Raw genomic sequence first — 5,783 nt, 5'->3', positions numbered from 1 at the left:
ATGTAGAATTCAAATACTTTGTACTAAAATGTGAAGATTTGGACCTTAATGGATCAACAGCACCAATAAATACCAAAACAAATAGGTTTTCATCAAAAAAAAATTCTGATGGTTTAGTTAGGGAATGAATGTAACCTGCAAACTGACTCTTTCTAAATTTTCAATTCAGGCACCAAATTAAATGTAAGTTTACAAATACTTACCTACTAAGATAGTTACAGTTTGATCATGGAATTTCTGAGTTGTTTTAGAGTCTGGGTTGATCCAAACATAAATTTGAACGTGGTTGTCTGCTCTTGTCACATCATTAATCCCCAGGCGGCAGTTACCCTCTGCAGCTTTACCCAGTACTGACAGGCATCCTGTGAACTGTTGTACTGTTGTATGAGAGTCAAGTCCATCAAACACTACAAGGTATTTTATGTTATGGTACTTGTACCAAATGACCCGGGAATGAGGTTGTGTCTGACATGGTACCACAACACAGCTCCCTTCCACTGCGGTAACTGTTTTGGGAAGGGTGATGCTCCAGCTTCTGACCTGCTGGAGCACAGAGATGCCTTTGTGGGGTGAGATGAGGAGGAGGGGTAGTATAGATGTTAAAAGGGTTAGTTGTGGTTTTTCTGTTTCGTAACACTATTTTTGGTGATGAAGGAGAAAATAATATGTGACACAATTTGAAACCGCAAAAGAAGTTTAACCACAAAGCTGAGTTTGAGGCAGTATTTAGGGCATTACATTATCACGAGAAAAAAATTAACAATGATGTCTCAGAAGCAAAGTTAAAACATTTCATATATGCAGATACACTACATTGAAAATATTATTATAAAACACTTTTAACAATATCAGAAAACCCTTTAAATACTTTTTATTGATTACCTTATAATTAAACAATGTACATTTCCACACAATTAAGGCTTTGTTTTAGGTAGTTAAATGTATTTACAGTACTACAAGGTTCTAATAATAATGAAGAGCATCAGCAGTTGCTATATTTTATAGTATTTTTATAGTTGTTTTTTTTGTTACTTCTTCCAGTTTGGTATAACAATTTTAAGATGACACTAATATTTGAAATATTAGCTAATTATGTCATCTTTTCTGCAACAGTGGTACAAACAGTTGAAACTCAATATTACCCGTAAACAAGCTTAGCAGTTTGAGCAGATGAGCAGTCCCCATGAAGAAAGTAGCGGCTGTACACCAGTGAGTCACCTTTTGATCTCTTAATTTCTGAACACAGCAGCTGTAACAATGTTAGACCATTATTCCGTAACATTTCATCAGAAAGCAGTTTTGGGAATTTGAAAAATAGTCTGGATTAATATTTCTCTATGCATTGTAAGGACAAGAGGGCTTACCTTGTCAGAGCTGCTGCATGAATGTGTCTGTGACGGCCCACTGATCTGTTACTGTGGTCAACTCTACCACTTTACCACCACTTAATCCCCTTTACACCCCCTCTGTTCTATTCAGTCTCAAACAGGACACTTGCTGAGCTAATTTAAATCTGTCAACCTGAACAGTGACAGCCGAAAGAGAGGCCTGTCTCTAAAATCTGGTGTACTAAACAGTCCACCATTTGTGCATTTTTGAGACACTAGGGCCAGGGTAAGATGCGTTAAAAGAGATTAAATACAAAATTCCAGATTGATGAAAACGTTCAGCTATTGGCTTGAAAGAATACATGTAATTCTAGACATGAGGAAGAATGTAGAGACCATATATTTTTTATTTATTGCGCTCTTTTTTGTGTTTATACACTTACAGCAAGGTATGTTTCATTTTTTCAACAAAAAAATCTAATGTTCAAAATAATATAATAAACAAAATATCCCAAAACTACTAAATAAATGTAAAACAGAAGAGGATCTATGAATTGACACATGCCAAACATAATTATATGAGTTAAAATTATATATACAAATACAGTATATAATGCACGTAAAACAAAATTATTCAGTGACACAAAATCTGCAAGATGTTTAAAACCCCTTGAACTTAAAAACAGTGAAACATTTCTGTTTCAAAGCAACAACAAAAAGCAAATGAGGAAACGTATGTACAGACATTCTGAAAAATATTGTTTTAAAAATAGGCAGAGCAATATAAAAGTGATCTATTTCTTCTCACTTTTTTTTTTTAAATTGAACCTGGGCATATTCACATTCCACTTTCCCCTCGCCATTCTTCACATTTCTAGGCTCTACATCGTCATATAGGCTTCCCATCTCCAGTGCATTGCTCACATACTTTCTGCTCATGCCTCCACCATGCACCTCTCCTCCTCAAGATAGGAGCCACCAGGCTGATCCATGTCCACAGCATTCTTCCTTCTTCTTCTTTGCTCTTGGTCTTCCAGTTCACACTCGCGTAAACCACGTCGCTGGCCTCCTTCACTTCTTCTTCTCTGAGTTTTTATTGGCTCCTTTCTGCATTGTTTGGCCCAGAGCTTGGTGAGTCGGCGTTGTTTGACTCAGAGACAGCTGCAGGATGGGCAACATCTTCCTGTCTCAGCACACTGGCGTTGACATAAATGTTGTCTTCTGTTGTGTTGGGTACCTGCAATTAAAGAGAAAACATCTGTGGTACAGATACTCTGCTAATCCAAACTTAATTACTTAATTCTAAGTATAAAACGCCCCGTACCTCGTTTCCCTCTCCACTTGTAGACTCCACTTGTACTTGAAGTTGACTCATAGCAACGGTGCCCTTAGGAAGGTTATGGCGAGTCTTCTGAGCCCTGAAAAATACAGTAGAACATTTAACCTACATGGGTGTGTTTGATTCATCTTTTCCCACTGCTCATTTATTAATCAACAGGATGAAACCGTTGATCACAGAGAAAGGAAATGAAAATCACATCACAACATGAATATTACTCACCAGTTTAATTTTAAAACAAAGGCTTAGTTAATTTTATACTGTCTGCACTATTGATTGCTTGTTGTTGATTTTGCAGTGGCATTTTGATTAAAATAACTTCTTGCTTTTGGACTGGACCTGGGGCCTCACTTGAACTTATGTTCACTTTATAAAAGATACCAGTTCATGCAGGTTCTATGCTCATTTGAAACGTATGCACCTGTGATCTATAAATTTAAAAAATACAATTTCCCATTGTATAATTCTTGCACTGAAGGGTTATGAATAATAATATATGGAGTGGCTGATCAGGCTAATCATCTAATTGTACTCAGTTTCTAATGGCAGGAAGGTGTGGCCCATTTGCGTTTATCTGTCACTCACTGCTGAAAGTCCAGAACACAATGAAAAAAACGAATATGTTTATACATAATAATGGAATGAACTGAGGTTTATTATGAAAGAGATGCCATAATCTTGCACCCCCAGGTATAGAACTAGACGCTCATGATTCCTATCGCTTTGTTCACCACAGGCTTGGGTGCATATGTGTCGTCAATACCCCTTCATAACCAGAGATAAGGTAATTTCTATCAAAGTAAGGTTTTATAAATTACTACTTGTACATGGTTCATATAATAAATTCATAATAAAGATTAAAAATATATCTTAAGTCAGTTACATAAATGAGGTCCCAGGTCTCCTCAGGACATGGTGTCTATATATAGCACAAAATATTATAAGTGTAAAATTGGTTCTGATGGATGAAGACCCAAACAAACACTGTAAAAGTCAGCATTTGCACTCACAGTTAAAAAAGGAGTCCAAGTAAAAGTAAGTAAAAAACAATATCAGTTGTGTGTGGAAGGGTATGTCTGAACATTTTGTCTCAAGCTGTTACCGTACCTGATGACTAACAGCAGAGCACATACTAGTACTAGCAGTGCGACAACTATGATGATGGAGACTGTCGGTGTCACTTGGTCTGAAACATACAAGGGACAGTGTAAGGTTAGATTTCTTTTTATCAAGAAAGAAAGGGATACATCTGTGTAACTTTGTGAAAACATTTCATTAAAAAAGAAGATGATTATGGATTAGTTACAGTGTATCACTGCCCATGATTACAATTAGTGTGGTAGTAGAAAATATTTTGGGGCATTTCTGATTTAGTATTTCAAACACAAATTGAAGAAATATTACAGTATGCTGATGTCATTAGTCAAATAAATAAATGAATTAATACAATAAAAATGTTAACAAAACCTGAACATTTTTAACCACTCAATAAAACTTTGGCACAACACAAACCGTGACTTTGTGCAGATGTATGAGGCTCAAAGCTGTAGACATAAAACCTCTGAGTAGCAGATCCCAGAGAGTTGGAGCTGCGGCAGAACAAAGTGGAAAGATTCCTCCATTGTGGTTGATTCACAGTGATGATTATCCTCAGACTTGTCTCATTTAGAGGCTCATTGCTGATTGCAAACTTGTCAGAGTGATTGACGGGTAACTCATCCAAATACCACTGTAAAGTGGGTGAGAAGGCTTTCCACAGCTCACAGGACAGTTGAGCGTGGTCTGCAGTTTTTGGTGCAATAAGATGAGGGCAGGATCTGTGGAGCAACTGCAATGAATGTAGAGAAGACCGACAAGTTAAGAGTCAAGTAAAGTCATATTTAATCAAGTTAGCAAAAAATTACTGTATTTCTGGGAACCCAAGGAAGTGTAGTGTCATACTTGGCACAATTTGGATACGACGATTGAATAAACAAGCGAACAGCCCTCTGTGCACAGGTGTGGTTTCAGTCACTAAAAAAAACAGTTCAATCATGTGATACTCACACTGAACATCTATTTGACTGATGTTGGATCGTCCCAGCTCCAAGATCATTTTCAGCCATGCAGAAAAAAGGACCACTGACTTCCAGAAGCTTTCATGTTTTAAAACACGTTCCGGTCCCAATAAAAGTCTCCTGGCCTCCATCAGCTCTGTACCAGGTGTAGGTTCCTTACTGCTGCGGTTGGCAGTACTACTGCATGTCAGAGTCACAGTGCTGTCTTCTGGTACTGGACCAGAGGGACTGACTGACACTGTGGTGTGTCTTGGGTGAATCTGAAAAAGAAATTATTACACTTATGGAAACTTATTATTTGTATTCATTGGTGTAATTTGCCCTGATCAAAAAAACCCTCAAAAAAGGTAGATTATGTGACTTGAGCTGTAATACATGGTACAGAAAGTTTAAGAGTTAAGTCAAGCTAACTCTTTTTGACTTAACTTCATTTTTCTGTATAATTAGAATTATAATAATATATAATAATAATTAATTGTAATTATTTCTGTATAACAATAATTTAAGGGTATTTACCGGGAGGTTGCTGTTGACAAATAATACTACAATAAAATAATACAATTTGATCTGTCTTAATGTCACAGATAACAAATGAACTCACATGAAATATCAGCTGTGTAAAACTTGTGCTGACAAATGACTCAGTGCCTGCCATCTTGTTTCTTGTTTAGACGGCAGTACAGGAGATTTCCTGTCTGTGATGGAGGTGAGAAGCAGTGAAGTTCACAACAGAGGTCTTGACTTTAGTTTTGTCCTGATTCTCCTCCAAGTGTCTCCTGACTGTGACCCAGGCTGGGGGGTCCATGTCAGAGTTGGAGGATGAGACAGACAGGGAGCTGGAGCAGGAGCACTTCAAACTCACTGAGCGTTCCTCCTCCACCTCCATGTGTGGACGGAGTCAGAGAGTCACGTCTGGGAGGATCATCTGGTGGGAAGGTACATTTTGACCAGTCAGTAAAAATGTAATTCTTCCCATTTTTATATATGATTTGTATATTGGCTTGCCAATAAATACGGCAAAACAAGGGTCAAAGTCTCATGCCCCTCCTCACGTCCGGG

Source organism: Morone saxatilis, unplaced genomic scaffold, assembly GCF_004916995.1.
Source record: "Morone saxatilis isolate NCDOM2014 unplaced genomic scaffold, NCSU_SB_2.0 Contig24, whole genome shotgun sequence".
Classification (NCBI taxonomy): Eukaryota; Metazoa; Chordata; class Actinopteri; family Moronidae; genus Morone; species Morone saxatilis.
The sequence above is the reverse complement of the archived record's forward strand: the minus strand, read 5'-3'. Positions refer to the sequence as shown.